Source organism: Globicephala melas, chromosome 8 (assembly GCF_963455315.2).
Source record: "Globicephala melas chromosome 8, mGloMel1.2, whole genome shotgun sequence".
NCBI classification, from domain to species: domain Eukaryota; kingdom Metazoa; phylum Chordata; class Mammalia; order Artiodactyla; family Delphinidae; genus Globicephala; species Globicephala melas.
In genome coordinates, this window is record NC_083321.1 from 20,729,920 (window position 1) to 20,747,722 (window position 17,803).

A 17,803-nucleotide genomic window follows, 5' to 3' on the forward strand; every position below is an offset into this window, starting at 1 on the left:
TGTTTTGAGCGTTTGTGAATGAAGATAACGTCAATTATTTGAAAACTTAACATCCAACAAAATTCTACCTTAGGTTTTATTGGAAAGTATTATTTGGGGGGTGGTTTAAAAGACACCATCTGAGCTTTGAAACAAGTATATATAAATGATCAGGGTTAAAAACCTAGAGAAATATTGCAAAAGGGAGATGAAAATGCCACCTTCATTTCTACTGAAACTGGTAGCTGAGAATTTGGATTAAATCTGAGGAAAATGTGCTCTCTAGCACAGAAGTCCAGAATTTGACCCCCTTTACATTCATAGCAGGGAGCACAGTACAACACGTGAGGCAGGAAATGCGCCAGAAGTCATATGTGGTGGAGCTTCCCACAGATGGGAGGAAACAGCAGGTGTGGGAAAAAGACCTCACACCTCTGCAAACATTATGCTGTTAAAATTAGGTCTTTTGACAAGATAATCTAAAACATGACTAAAATTGGTAGAAAGTAAATTGTGTCAACCTTGGTCATTATGGTATGATTTGCAAAAATGGGAACTCCATCCAAGAAGATTTTTGGAATTGCTCTATAATGAGAAATATTAAAACAGTATTTTTAGTGGTTTTAATGCCTTCAGTTTTATAAGCTCTACAATCCACTGTCCAAAAAAAAAAAAAAAAAGAGCTATAATTCTAAAATGCCCTTTCCCCATTTCAGTTAAATGGTTCATTGGCCTCCCCAAGATAAAATCCAAATTCTCCTACATAAAATATAAAGTGCCCATAATTTGGTGGTTTACCGTTTCCAGGCACTTCTTAATTTTCTTCAATACATATGAAGCTCTAGCCTTACTGAACTTCTTTCGTTTTTGAAAATGTGTCATGCCCTTTAGAATTTTCAAGACTTTAGGTATGCTACCCCTTGGGGCTAGAATGATGTTCTGTGGTTTCTTTATTTGGCTACACCCTATTTATCCTTCTTTCCAAGTTTAGACATCAATTTTCTTTTGAAACAAGTAAGATATAAAAAAAAACAGGGCAGGGAGAAAATGAAGTATTCTTCTCTGCCCAAGTTTTGTTTATTCTGTCCTCACCTGTTTTTCTCTGACACTTTACATCCCCGCTACTAGCTTACAGTCATCCTGTACTGTAATGCATATTTACTTGTGTCTTCCACTAAATACTTCACAGTATTCAGCAAAGTGTCTGAAATATATTAGGATCTCAATAATAAGTTTGAAATGCGTGAAAGACTGATGGAATGTATACGTAAATAAATGAGGGAGGGAAGACTTAGACATTGCAGCAGAGAGTTGATTTCATAATTTAACTAGAATAGCATTTTCCAAAACACTTAGCTTTCATATGTTATGTTTAAGAACACAGGCATCCATGAGTAAAGTAAGTACATGGAGATCTGATGGATTGCTGAAAGCTGAAATCTGGCATCAGACTTGTCCAGAGAAATGGGACAATCTTATGTGAGGCATATTCTCCACGGGTTTTACAAAGAACATTCATATAGTCAACGCTGGGGCTCAGGGCAGGCCAACCAACATGCCACAATGGAGGCATATTGATTATTTTGAACTAAAATTACCTAGGAAATAACCAATGCAAAGAAGGAAACTCTGACCCTCCTCTGTCCACCTGAAAGCAGGAAATAAATCTCCCATGAAAAAGGTACCCTCCTTGTACCAGGAGATAAAAAGGCATCCTTGTGGCCAGAGAAAAGAAATCCAGGGCCAAGAAAACTATATAAATAAACCGTTATTACTTTACTAATTTACTGCCTCAAGCCCAAACTGTTCGGTTTCTTCATTAATTTAGCACCCAAGCCTAAGTTTCATTGTCCTGGCAATTCCTCACAAGTTTATTACTTCTTTGTCTAAAAAGTATAAAAGCTGCCTGCTTTGGCTATTTCTTAGGTCCTATTTCTCTGAACCCTCCGTATGTACAAATCAAAAATTTTTTTCTCTTGTTAATCTGTCCTGTGTCAATGTAATTATTAAACCAGCCAAAACAATTCAAGAAGGGTAGGGGGGGAAATTTCCCTCTCCCTGACTCAGGGGCAAGTTTCATTAGGTAATGAATTCTTGGTTTGAGTGTATCAATTGCTTGCAACAAAGAGTGCTGTGGCCCTTGAAATGTTTTTATGTAAAACTTCACATAAGACTGAAAAAACATCAGCTGGTTAGCAAATACAACTGGCATTTTTAAGAGGCATTCAGGGACATTCTGGTGGCAGTTTCTAGGAATCCAGTGACTTGAGGCACATAATGGCAGATTCTTCAGCTATAGATGGCCTGAAGTGAGAAGCATATTATAAAGACAGAGTCATTCAGAGAAGATAAAGGAGAAATTGAATTAGCCTCACCAAGATACATGGTGGAGACTGGGACTCATGAGCTAGGCAGAAGCTATTTAAATGAATGAATATGGGCACAAGAAGTGTGGAATAAAACGGATAAGAGAAAAATAAGCTGGTCCTCAAAAGGAATATTGAATGCATATACAAACATCTACCTTTAAATCTCATGGACAGAATAACTGTAACCATAATAGAGAAGAACAAACCTGAAATATACCTGATAGCCTGTTCTCAAGGCTCTGCCTTCCAGGCTTGACCTTTAAAGGTATAACACTTTTCATTCACATGGAGATTAAACGTTGGGAAACAGAGAATAACACGTCTTGTTGGAGGTTTATAGGAACGATGTGACCAGACTTACGTGGACAGCTGCAAGAACAAAGGGTTCCAACACCAAGAAGTTTGCAACAACCAGCCATACCCCCTCCCTGTTTAGTACAAAAGAAGCCCGAATTCTAACTTGGGGAAGATGGTTCTTTGGGGCACTAGTCCACCATCTTCTCTTTCTGCTGGCTTTCCAAATAAAGTCGCTATTCCTTATCCCAACACCTTGTCTCTCGATTTATTGACCTGTTGTGTGGTAAGCAGTGTGAGCTTGGACTCAGTAACATAGCTAGTTAACTGCAGCAATAATTCTCAGTGTATTTTCATTCTTACACTCATGTATACCCATACAACCTCTCTGTCTTCCTTCGATGTTCCTCTACTTCTTTCCCATTTAATATTACCTTTGACAGTCATTTAAACCAGCTCTCAACCCTTTGGATCACCTCACACCAAGGTGATTTTATCCCTCTGTCAAAAGGTAATTGGCAATATCTCAAACATTTTTGTTTATCACACTGGGTTGTTGGTGCCTCTGTCATGCAGTGGATAGAAGTCAAACATGCTTCTAAAACATTGTACTATGCATAGGACAAATGTCACTGTGACAAAAATTTTCCAGCTCCAAATTTCAATATTTCTAAGGTTGGGAAACCCTGCTATAGATGATGAAGAGTGAATGGCCTAGCAATAATTTGGGGGGGGGGGTTCCAACCCTTTCCCCATGGAATAAATGGCTATATATTGAAAATAATTTGAGAAGAAAAGAGAATAGTTGACATTTGAGAACAGTGTTTATTAGTAATGCTTATAAAGCTCTGAATCAATTGAATTATTGAGTTTATCATGAAAATAGCAAAATTCAAAGCTATTGGAAAAGAGAGTATAAGTCAGAGACTATTTTTTCCCCACACCTTTATTAGCCCATCAAAATAGTGAGTTTCTATCCAGGGGAATAGCTAAGAATTTCACAAGATAAAAGGTTTTGTCCTATTATGGCATTATCAAAAAGAGAGAGAACAGAGTACAATGGTAATAAAGCAATAAAATATGGAGGAAAAGCATAAATAAGTATAATAAAAAGAGAATTACATTCATCTATGTGGATCAAAAATCATCTGCCCTGTACTGATGTGTGCATTATGCCAGCAGGAATTTCCAGACAAATTGCTGCATCTTTCACAGATTAAACTAATGCTCCTGACTGACTGAATGCAGTTTATTGCCAGGGCGTATGATGTAGAAATACTTAGACTATGGAAATCAGACAGATGGCTTGGCAAATTAATCCATAAGCAGCATGCCATAAGGTTAGTCAATGACAGTGACAGAAAAGTGTGGTCGTTGATAGAGATAATCATAGGAAATGTGAAGGTGAAAAAGATCATGAAGAAGGGATGGGGAAGCCAGTCTTTAATTTTTATTATAAAACAACTTGATATGTCTGTTCTAAATGTACTTTATTTTTTTAAGTGTCTGAAAGAGAAGAATTTTACTATCCAATAACAAACAGGTAAAAACTAAGATATTTGAAACTTTGTGACAATAGAGACTTGTCATTGCTCCAAGCACTGAACCAGGGTTTAGAACAAAGGGCCATTGTAGGGATCAAAATAAATTATTATTTCCATTGTAAGTATTAGAGTAACTTTATGTGGGACTTTGTATAATTTTAAATTGTCACTTGTAATCCATGGCTTTTTTTCCCCAAATTCAAAAAGTTTATTATTTGTGTGATTAAAAATTTTACTTAAAAATTAAAACAACAGACACATAAATATTAATACATGAACACAATCATTATTAACTTTTTCTAAGAATTTTATCTATGCTCATAAACACGATCATGTAATATATGCTATGTAACCTGAGGTTCTCACCTAATGATATGTGGAAAAGATGAAAAGTACAAAGGCATTTTAATTAAGTATACTGAAACAAGTTCGAGTGAGATATTTTCTATTTTATCAGTGAAATATGAAGTGAGTTCATGTCCTGGGTATAAGAAGAAAAGTAATAGCTTTGGAGATTAACAAGAATCTTATTTGTAGAGCAAAATGACTCTTTTTTCCAAAGGAAAGATGTCTCCAATAAGACAAAAACCCAACATATATGAATATTTTCTGATGCTATGTGCACATTGCATATGTCTGAAACAGGCAACTGCCTGTTAAGAACATTGTGTCAGTTTTCGATACAGAGGGACTAGAACTGAGTGATAGAACCCCAGAACTGAGTGACAAAAAACAAAACAAACAAAAAAAGACATTTATAATTGCTCACTAGGCTGGAAATTCTTTTCATCTAGGCCAGCTTGGCTGGGCCTGCGTCTTTCATATTAGCACATGCAATGTCTGGTGACTGGCTCCATGGCAGCTAAGTGAAGAGATGACTTGACCATGTATGTCCCATTATTCCTTAGACTAGTTCTGGGTTGTTCATGTGGAGTTCTCTAAAGCAACAAGAGAGCAAGCCCCAATGGGCAAGTAGTTTTTATGGCTCTGCTTGAATCATGTTTGCCAATTCAGATTCAAGATTCAAGGCATGTCTCTCTAAAGAAAATCATGTAAAAGTAGATATTTTATCCTGAATTAGGTCTAAGCTACTTTAACTATGAAGAGGCTGCCTTAATATACACGGATGTTGTCTTAAATAAACACTTACATTTCTGAGTGAGTTAAAAAAAAAAAAACGGTCAAAATACAAAATCTAGATCTAAAATATTGACTCAGTGTAGAGATGTACTTCCTTGAAATTTATCTCTGATTGACATTATGTTCAGTGTACCCCCTTGTTGATTATTTATAGGGAAACTGATGATCGGAAACTGCCAGATTCCATTCCCAAGTAGTAAGTGGGTAAGGAATATTTCAGAAAGATCAGAATTGGTGGATGCTTTTTCTTGATTAACTTTATTTCATGGGAGCATCAAGTGTTAAATTGATATAGGGAAATGTGACTTCTATGACATCTTTGGACCATATTCTTCTTTGCAATGATGTACATGGATTTCACTTGATCCCATTAAATAGAAATGGAAAATTTCATGCATAGATTCAAATCTCCAAACCAAAAAATAAATAAAAATAACAAAAACATTACATCTCAATTAATGTTGCTTTTGTGCTAGATCCATGTAATATCCATGAAACATTGATCACATCTACACATAATTCTCTACTTTAGAAGTCATTGTGTAGTAGGTGAAAATATGTAATGCAGCTCACAGTAACAAAATATTACTGATGAATTAAGGGACATAAACACTTCAAGCTATAACTGGGAAAAATTAAATTTTCTGAATAAAGGGATACCACTAACAAATTCAAAATCCAAAGAGAGAGCAGGAAGCTATCTGAAATAAAAATAAGTGAACAGTATAGAAAACTGTTAACGTATGTAATATATAAAGAAAACTCCTGTACATTGATACTAAAAAGCAAAAATTACATACCTAATTAAAACAAACCCAAAACAAAAGAAACAAACCAACAAACAAAGTTGAGAAGAATTTTTGGCAAACAGCATAGTCTTTCAAAGGAAAGGCATGGAAAGAAGGAAAGAAAGAAGGAAAGAAAGAAAGAAAGAAAGAAAGAAAGAAAGAAAGAAAGAAAGAAAGAAAGAAAGAAAGAAAGAAAGAAAGAAAGAAAGAGAAGGTAAAAAGGAGGGATTTATAAAAGAAGGGAGGGAAAGAAAAAAGGGAGGAAGAAAAAAGAAAATTAAAAGATAAATATTAAAACATGTTCAACTTCACTTGGAGGCATAAATAGACAAATGAAAACTATTGTAAGACAATATTCCATTTTTTTGTTTGGCAAATAGTAGAAAATAGTATTTTAATAATATATAGTTCTGACTATTTTGGGGGGAAATGGGTACTTTTATGTAATGCTAGTGGGATATAAATATAGACCCTACTTGGGAAAAATGTGCTGAAAGTATTGATCAAAAATCAAAGATGAATATAAGGCTTGGCTATTTGCTGGTGCAGTTTGTAGTAGGTAAATACTCCTCACAAAAAAGTAAATTTGAAAAGCTATCCCGAAACAAGTTAACAAAATTTTATACAAAGCCATCAGAGAGCTACTAAAGCAATGGGTTAGACAGACCAGGATTCCAGAAAGGGATAACCATCTGGAAATGACATAAATTTCTGGAGCTTCCTTTTTCTTGGAGACTTTGATTCTGGGCCTCACACAAGATGGGAGATTCTGGCTCTGGCCCCGGAAGAAAACTACTTCAGGTGCACGGGAAAACCACATGAAATTTTGATGCTATGATCAGGATAAAAAGAGAAAAAAAATGCGAATGTCAGTGGTCAACATCCAAGAGAAAAGGGAAGAGTAGATAACTGAGCCTGACATGTGGCCAATTATCCCCTTGAGACATTGACTGAACTCTGCAGTTGTCTAGGAAAGGAGATGAGATGCTAATGTGAAAGCATACTAAAAAGCAGAGTAGAGATTTTGATAGTCTCGCCATGCTAGGAAGGTAAGAGATAAATGTTCAGGACGTGCCAGGAGAGGGTGATGAATAAACTTGATTCTTGGTAACCCTGGAGGTTTATGCTCTAAGAACAGGGAAAAAACAGAATTAGACTAAGCCTTACCAAATCCTCTACCCATACTCAACTGCTGTTCTGTCACTTTTTGATTAGTGATTAGTCACCTTTCCATCTCTAGCAAAGGATGAGCTCTCTCTGGAATATTGTCACACTGTCTGGAACCTCTACAAGTTCTTCTTCAAAAAATAAGTGTTAGGCATGCCAAGAGAAAGAGCATATTACAAACACTAAGAGAAAAAATAGACTACAGACAATCCAGATACAGGCAGGAAAAACAAACAAACAAACAACTAATTACTCTCCACTGTCATTTTATTAATTGCTATATTACTTACACATTTTATGCTTTGCTTTGACATCATTGGTATATACTGACCAATTATTTTTCTCTTCCCCTGACTCTAATGTCTGTTATTAGATGTTTAATCAGTATTTAAATTATAGGGTATCAAAGGAGGAGCATGACTTAGCTGGAAAAAGAATGAATATCATCTGGAGATTCTATGAGTCTTTTTTTTTTTTTTACATCTTTACTGGAGTATAATTGCTTTACAATGGTGTGTTAGTTTCTGCTTTATAACAAAGTGAATCAGTTATACATATACATATGTTCCCATATCTCTTCCCTCTTGCATCTCCCTCCCTCCCACCCTCCCTATCCCACCCCTCCAGGCGGTCACAAAGCACCGAGCTGATCTCCCTGTGCTATGCGGCTGCTTCCCACTAGCTATCTACCTTACATTTGGTAGTGAATATGAGTCTTTATATCTCCACTTTTGGGAAGAGTATTGGCATGTCTTTAGTCTTATGTGAGATAGTTCCATTTAGTTAACCAAAGAATTATTTTATTAGTGTTTTTATTCAGAAATGAAATATGTTTACAAGGGGCATGTAGGAATGCTTCATTGACAAAGGGATGGACTGTGAGAAATTATTTGCTTCAACTTTTATGATTCTAAGCTGTTTGTAGCTGTCAGATGTTGTTGGGTAAGAAGTGGTGATTGACAGGGCAACTTCCAAAGACACAGAAGCTTCTACAAACATTGGCAGCTATTCAGAACAGTCATCACCTCCCTTTGTGCTTGTAGTAGTAGATTCTCATTTCCCCATGACTGTCTTTGTCTTCTTCAGTGCTTAAGATCTTCATCAGAGTAAATTGTTTCTGATCTTTTGGCCACAGCCATCCAGACATTCTCTAACTCAACTCCAAACATATTTGTGTAACCTCCAGTTCCTACATGCAATCCTTATTTCCATCATACTTGCAGTGGCTCTTAATTTCTTACTGAATCCAAACAGACATAATAATCAATTAGTTGGATAAATGAACAAAAGTAGGTCTTATGTGAACCAATGAAGGGAGTATGTTATGAATCAATGATTATGATTGGCTCATGTACGACCTGACTGAGGTTCAGAGAGGAAAAATTACATCAGCCAGATATGATTATAAGTCACCTTCAAATGATTTCCTTAATTGAATTAACAGTGTTTACACAAAGATTATAGGAAATAAAAATCTCAAAAGAGGCACATCCGATGCAGTCATTTTAAATTAGGAGCAAGACGAGGGTAACCGCTGTCATCATTTCTCTGTTCACCATTGTGCCCGAATCCCTTGTCAGTACAACACAACAAGAAAAAAAGTGATATAGAAAACTTATGTGGGTAGAAAATCTGGTGAGTAATTAGATTTAGGTAATGGGAAGATGAGAAGACAGTCTTTGAATTGTTCATCATGTAAGTAAGAAACAAATGCACAAACTGGTTTAGAATGGATTATGGGGTGTTGCATTTTTGAGTGGAGAGAAGGTTTGGGAAAGTTCTTTGGGAGAATGGGAAAGTGAGTAAACTAGCAAATTGTAGTTGGATTTCAGACAGTACTGAGAGAAAACCTGAGGTCTGTGGTTAAATAAAGAGATATTAATCACTGGGTTTACTTTTTTCTCTTTTTTTCTTCTCCAGCTATATTCAACTTCTTGGATACACGTGTGGAGATATGCATGGATTTAACAGGTATCTAGTTAGGTACTGCAACAATAGGGTAGGGCCAGGACATTGAAGAAGTGAGCGGAGTAATGGATATTGGATTCTAAATTAGGTAAGGAGAGAAGTGAGGATGAGAGGGAAGATATATTACAGATGGGAAAAGGAAAGGAGAGGAGTCAAAACATAAGATTGATGTATTTGAGGAAGTAATCTTAAAGGACAGGTAGCCATCAAAGAATAAGTTAAAAAAGTGAAAATAAGTAATTGGTGCAGCTGTTAGTAATGGCAATATTTGGAGTAATGGCAATACTATTGTGGAGGTGCTTGCTAGAGCAAAAATGAAAATCAGATTATTGGAGGTAAAATATTAATGAAAACTGATAAAAAATGGAGATTATATGGATCATGAACTCAACAAGAATGATGACAAAAGTAGTGATTGAGGTAAAGACAGTGAAAAGTATTAAATTCTTCAATGAATAAAGGAGAGTGACTAGGAGGTCAGTTGATGATAATTTTATGTTGAGGGGTTGAAAGAAATCATTATTTATTTATTTGAGGAATGGAAGAGATGGCAATAAATTGGAAGTGAAAATGAGGATCAAGGACATATGCCCTACCCCATGCCTTATGGGTGTGGAAGGAAACAAGCTCATCAGGAATAAAATATCTTACAACGTATTACATAAACTGTAACTATAATTAAATCTGTAATAAATATAGTGTTTTACATTCCATATGAAAAACTTTTCAGTGTCAGATTTATTTGGAAAGTAAAAAGTATATATTCATAATTCCTTTATCAAAACCATTAAAATAATTTTTATACTGTACCCTTTTAATGTGTCAAAGGCCAGTAATATCCAAGAGTTTTATTGCTCAAATTTTAATCTTTCTGTGAGTTAATTCAAAATTTTATAAATTTAAAAAATGCAAATCTCTTTATCTAGATATATAACAAATAAAAATTAATTTAATCATTAAGAATCTTTGATCACATGTAATTCTTTTGTATTAGAGAACTATTCTCAAGCATTTTTTCCCTTGAAAAGTTGTTTCATACCACTCTTTATTTTACCTTGCATCTTACTTCCACAAGTATAACATGAAACAAATACAATGTGTCTAAAGATAGGTATTCTAGAAGAGAATTATAGGCCTTGAATAATATTTCAGCTGTGTCTTAAAAACAAACAAAATTTGAAGCTGCTAATTTACACAATGTAGGTGTGAAATAAAATTCATATTTTATGGCAAGACAAGGAAAATATAAACATAAAAACTCTTCTCTGCCCTTTGGCCTCCTCTCTCCCCACTACCATTCATTGTGCATCTGCATTATGCATCGACCAAACCTCCCTGTTGGCAGGAATACCTGCTCAACAATAAACAACAGCATTTTCCTAGAACCAAAAAAAGATAACATTCCTTCTTGATCTTGTAAGAGTCCACGATGACCCACCACTTTGTACTTATAGATCTGGATGGTGTAAACTGTTAATAATATGTCATTTGATGTATATTCCTCTGTCTCAAAAAACTCTTATAACTGTCCTTTGACTTCCAACTGGTGGACCAGTTCTCCAAGCATTCTGAGATGCTGTTCCTGGGTTATAATCCTCCATTTGGCTCCAATAAAATTTTCCATTTCATTCTTAGCTTGAATAATTAATTTTTCATTGACACAGGAAAGAAGATTTAGCAAATACTTGATGTTTTTCTTATTTTCAGCTCATTTCCTTTAACATGATAGAAGTATGAACAGTATGTATTTTTTTTAAACTGGATGGATATCATGGGGCTATTGTTATCAAAAACAAACCTCTTTTCTTTCAGAATTATTCTGAAATTTAGTTGGGAGCATTCTATGGAGAGGGTGAGGATGGAATCAAGGGATGTGAACAATACAATCTGTGTTTCCCACTGTTATATACTGGTCTCAGCCTAACCATAACTGGTGTTATGACTGGACCAGACCTTGGGGTTCTTGTGACTGCAAGATGCTCTTCAGCAGTTACCATCAATAAATTTTGAAAAACAAAGGTTTATTACTCCTTTTTTTTTTTTTTTTTTTTGCGGTACGCGGGCCTCTCACTGTTGTGGCCTCTTTCGTTGCGGAGCACAGGCTCCGGACGCGCAGGCCCAGTGGCCATGGCTCACGGGTCCAGCCGCTCCGCGGCATGTGGGATCTTCCCGGACCGGGGCACGAACCCGTGTCCCCTGCATCGGCAGGCAGACTCTCAACCACTACGCCACCAGGGAAGCCCTGGGCTCACTCTTTATTGGTGAATTTAAAACACAAGATCAGGGAATTTAAAGAGCTGGAAGAGAAAAAACAAGTGGCCCAAATGGACAGCTATTGAAATCAACCAAGAACTCTAAAACAAAGGAGCTTGTGTCGGGAGATGGCATGGCTCTTTATCTAGTCTTGTGGCTGGCAAGGTATTTGCTGGAGATTGATGGGATACCTCTTTGAAATAAATGCTTCTGCAAACAGAGCCGAAGTCAGACTTTGCTTTACAAAAAAGAAAACCAGTCGTTAGGGCTGACACTACATCCACTGGAGTTGAAACTTTGTAGTTAATGGCAGTTAAGCAAATTGGTTTTGTGGTCTAACCAGAATAATTACCATTTTTTTTAGCAGTAAATATATGAAAGCTTTGCTTAGCTTTGTGACTGCAGAAATGCCCTGAATGCCTTTATTTTGGATACACTTTCCTTGTTAGAGTTGCCTAAATGCTGTTGGAAAGCTGTACCAAATAAACTATTAAAACAACAAAAACAACTAATGAGGGCAATGCTGATAAATCAGACCCATGGGTTGAAAGAAATTGGACATTGTTTACATCATTGCTGCAAAAAGGAGACACAGAAATCTACTCCTTTTAAACGTTAGTTTGAAAGCAATATTTACCTCATAAAACAAATGTTTAGTGTCTTCTGATAAGTAACTCACTCATAAACACGTACATAGTACATGCATAACTGTCACAAAGCTTTCTGTCCCACTTGTAAAATGATCATATGAACGAAAATTCAAGACTGAAATTCAAGAAACTGCAATGAAAGCTACATTTCCTAATGTTAACTAAATTAGCTTTAACCTTGACTTTCCAAAGTCTGTGCAACTTTATGACAAGGCTATACCTTCAGATAAAAAGGTGCCATTCCCTATCTGTCTTCCATCATCCTTCAAAAAATTTAAAATCTTAAAGATGGACTTGAGGGTCTTATATAAATGGAAGAAGAAATACACAAGTATGTCTATAATTACTTTCCTATCTCACAAATTGTCTTCCAAAATCTAATACGATAAAGCCCTTAATGTTTTGGAAAATATGTTGAGTACATGTTCCAAGAGTCAAAAGATTTTGGATTTGATTATTGTTTTACTAACCTTTTTATTTAATTAAAAAAAATTTTTTTATATAGCAGTTTCTTATTAGTTATCCATTTTATACATATTAGTGTATATATGTCAATCCCAATCTCCCAATTCATCACTTTCTAACCTTTTTTAATGAAAGTGTGTATGTAACCCTGGGGAAATAAATCATATAGTATAAAAATGATAATATGAGGAGAAGATGAAAAGAAAGAAGGCTGGGGATTCAAAATCAAGTCAGAACATCACCTTCAAAGTCTGCAAGCAGCAGTCCATATTGGTATTCTAGGAAGAAGTTTCAAACTATTAGATGTTTTACAAATAATTGTGTCCAGTATTACTAAGAATTTGTATCTAGTTGGTTAGCTTCTTTTGGTGGTTGGAGATGAACACAGACAATGCCAATTCAAAATTTTCCCACTTCAAATTCTTAACCATATTAACACCACCCCCAGGGCCCTAGATTTTGTAATATGTGCTCCTGTGTTCAAAGATGCAACAGCTGAGGTGACCCTTAATGAAAAAGCAGGGGTGAGTAGTGAAGCATATGGATAATGTAACCAGACAAAGTAGATCGAGTAGGCGTGGGGTGGGGTGGTGGTGGTTGTACCCCCATTTAGCTGTCTAATTGGTGGCATAAACAGCTTCAAGGAAGCTCCTTCAGGATGGCACAATGCCCTAGACAAGTTCTACTCCAGAGTTCGTCATACCCTCGTCAACAATTTTCTACCTTACCTGTTTTCTTGACTATTCTGACACATTAGCTTATGTGTCTGCCTAGCATCAGGGGAAGACTCTGTGCTACTTTGCAGAAATCATTTAGTCATATATCAAAAAGTGAAGTCCGATAAGATTCAGAATAATGGTCAGTAAAACTAAACTTTCTAAATTATAGAAAATTACTGTGGTTGTCCACTTCTTAGCATTTATATACATGATTGTTAAACCATCTATGTTTTATGGTGAGCAAACAGAAAAATGTATTTTACTGAAACCAAGAATATTATGCTAGGGACTTCCCTGGTGGCGCGGCAGTTAAGAATCCACCTGCCAATGCAGGGGACACAGGTTCAAGCCCTGGTCAGGGAAGATCCCACATGCTGCAGAGGAACTAAGCCCGTGCGTCACAACTAAAGAGCCTGCGCTCTAGAGCCCGCAAGCCACAACTACTGAGCCCACGAGCTACAACTACTGAAGCCCACGTGCCTAGAGCCCGTGCTCTGCAACAAGGGAAGCCACTGCAATGAGAAGGAGAGTAGCCCCCACTCTCCACAACTAAAAGAAAGTCTGAGTGCAGCAACGACGCCCCAAAGCAGCCAAAAATAAAATATAAATAAATATTTTTTTAAAAAACAAGAGTATTATGCTAGGTTATAGTAATTCCTCATAGTAGCAATTAATTCTGCTCTACATCGTCTTTAATAAGAAATTTAATTATTTTGTTAAGAATTACTCTGTAATCATTACACACAATCACAATCACTCAATCACAAGGTGCAGAAATTAGGTTAAGCAATATCTCCTGATCTTCACTGATTTCGCCACCACCAGAACAATTCATGACTAAGCAGTTGGAATGATTCATGAATTAATGTGGTGTTATGAGTGATACAGTCAGAAACACAAACATTAATGGGTTTGGCTCTTCAGTTTTTCACTGTCTACACTAAGTCTTACAGGACTGCAGGTCGCCACTGTTGAGAAGACTGGGAAGCCTTGGGTTAGGAGAGTGTGTAGATTCACCTGATGTGATGGAACACTGTTTAGAAAATATTTAATGTTATCCCTCTTTCTTAACCACCAGCAATTTACACCTGTGCTTACAAACACACACACACACACACAGGCATGGATACTCATACACGCAAACATGCACACACATACACAAACACATACCTACACAGCCTTTCACTTTTGTTTGTACTCCTGAATTTCCTCCCATTGGAAAATCTTTTAGTTCCTATGCTTTGACTGTGGAAGAACTGTTTTAACAGAAGTGCAGCAGAAGGGCTTTTGAATTTGAGGCCATGAGTAGAATAAAATTCAGAGAAAAACATAAAAAGAGTCTATAAAATATTACCCAGACTAATAAAAAATAAATAAATGAAGTCCTAGACAAGGTGGGAGACAAGTAAAAAGAAAAATGGAGTGAATAAATGCTGACAGGTTCCTGAAAAGGGACTCTGTTTCCCAAGCTACATCTACTCTCCCACACTTCTCTTCATCCTGACTCAAGCTTGGAGGAAAGTAGTGGTAGAAACTACTTGCTTTTGAAATCCAAAGACAGGAGATCTTTGCTCTCTCTCTCTCCAACAAAGCCCGGGAAGGAGGGAAGACCTCACAGTGGAAATGGCTGCATGGCTAGTTCAATCTCATTGATGTTTCCCTATGGCTCTAGCAAGGTGTGGAGAAAGTAAGATTACTGCTATGTATTCAAAAGCAGCATGGAAATGGTGAAGGATTATCATAATACCAGGTGACAAGATGGTAGAATAGATTCCAACTACCTAGGAGAACACAAGAAATCCTGAAAACTAGGCTGCTTCCTAGAGTCACTCAACCACATGCAAGGCTTGACTTTTTCATGACAAGAATATAACATCTCAGCAGATATCAGTGGACAATGCATTGTGTCATTTAATTGTTACAAAACCACTAGCACAATTCATAGATGGCAGAGCTAGAATTCAAACTTAGAACTCTCTAATCATCATCATACGATGATGTCTTAATAATCCTGCTATTTGAACTCTGTTCTGTTTGTTGATTGAATACATGAATGAATGAATGAGTATAATTTAATAAATTTTTCTATAGAGCAAAGATACTAAATTAATTACAGATTAAATATACTACATAATTAAAAATTACAAAGTAACTTCAACTCAGTTTGTAAGTGATTTGATAGAAATTTGATTCTGGATGTAATGCAATAGTCTAGTCCTTATTGGAATTTGTGTCAGGTAAATGCTGCTTTTTGGCTATGTTAGGAGGTATGTACTTTCTCTGACCCAGTGTAAGGTTATGTGTCAAGAAATTATGGCCACATTCTGGCACCCATGACTTTATAAAAATTTTCATTTTATGCTAAAGTTAGTAATGCATATACCCAATTAGGTTCCATTATCCAAATTGAACTGTTCTTAAAAGCTTTCTATAATATAACCAAGTTCAACTCATAACTGCAAGTCAGTTTCATCAAGGTTATATGTTTGTTGCTTTGTTAAAGGAAAAATTTCTTACGTTTTTGAATTATAGGAGACTGGTAACACAGGATTATTTATAACAAAGCCAGAAGCAATTGTCTCCATGGAATGAAGAGAGCACATATTTTTATCTGAGGGAGGCAAGCTGTTTTTCCTTTGATGAAACATACATAATCATGCAATAAACACTGCCGCTGACTGATGATTTAAGTGTATTTGAAAATGTTACTCTTGGATATCTTTTTTATATTTTTAATATTATTATTTTTAAGATATTACTATGAAAGGTTTAGATTTAAGTGAAGACACTCATCTTTCCAAAATGTCATTATAAGTCTATTTCTAATATGCTTTTCCTCTTTCCTCCCAGGCATCCACTCCTTTTTATAGCAACATTTAATAAACATTATTCCTATTATACAGAAAGTGAAAATAAGGCTTTAGAGACTTTCTTTTTTAAAATAATATTTTTTTAATTATTTATTTATTTATGATTTATTTATTTATTTTGGCTGCACCGGGTCTTAGTTTCGGCACACAGGATCTTCCTTGTGGCACATGGGTTTCTTAGCTGCAGTGTGTGAACGGCATGCATGTGGGATCTAGTTCTCCGACCATGGATCGAACCCGGGCCCACTACAATGGGGGTGTGAAGTCTTACCCACTGGACCACCAGGGAAGTCCCCAAAATAATAAATTTTATTCATTTACATAAATTTAAAAAGCGTCCTCATTCTAGTTCAAATGATGAATATAAATTTATATTAATTATAGTTTTAAAACAAAACCATATGCTAATTAAGTTAATTTCACATACATAAGAAAGTTCTACTCAAACACCATGGAAATCTCAACCATACAATGAATAGTTATAACCTTAGAAAGTATATTTGTTCTTCAAGTGCCTTTTCTTATATTCTGCACAATGTGTAACCAGTTTGAGACAATCACAAGTTTTGTTTCACTTTCAGCCACTATACTTTTAAGCATGTATGCTTATAGCCAAGAGGAAGATACAGGAACAAGTTGGTTCCTGTTAAAGAGAAAAGCACAACAGCCATGCAAGAAGCATGACAAGAAAACTTGGGACATGAACTGACAAAGTGTGAAATGTAACAGTGACAAAGATGAAGAGTTTTGACATAAATGACAGCCCATTTCTCACTTATATCTGATGTCTCAGGCTTCAAATCAGAGGAAAGTTATTTTATCATGGAAAATTTGTAGGAGCTAACATCCAGAATGGCTATCATCCAACAGAAGGGATGGAACAGAATAAAGTAAATCAAAGATTAAAGGATTAGTACTTAAAACCAGCTAATTAAGCACAGAGGCATACTCAACAAAACAAAACAAAAGTGATTTGTTATTTAATACTTATATTTTAATTCTTGCTAAATGTATGTAATGATATTCTTGTATTTGAACTTCCAAGAATATTCATACAACAGAAATAGTTACCAATTCTGTGTACATGGGGAGAAGAAGTAGTTTTACCTTGTTATTAATTTCTATTAAATTAAAAAAGATTCATGTGACAAAGAGGACCTTAACATTCTCCTCAGCTGGACTAAACTCTAGATAATCTTCTTCCTGTCTACAGGTCCCCAACTTCCCTTGTCTTAGAGCATTTACTTGAGAAAACTTATGATTGTAAATTCTTTCTCTGCCTCTTTGATATGTTCATTTTTGTTTCTTTGATATATATGCAAATCTTTTAAAAAATTCTCTTGCTAGTTTTATGACCAGGAATGTCTTTCTTAAGGACCTAGGAGCAATTTCTTTGAAAGGTAATCATCAAGAAAGATTAGTGCCTGTATCTCCCAGTCTCTGTTAAAGAATCTAATTTCAATGGGTGCAAATTAGCAAACACAGAAGGCCCTAATCATAGAGAAAAGCATTTGCAAATTCAGGAATAACTCAATGTGCTCCACACGTCCCATTGCTCAATCTCACCCTAAGCATTCTACTAGCTTACCCACCCACC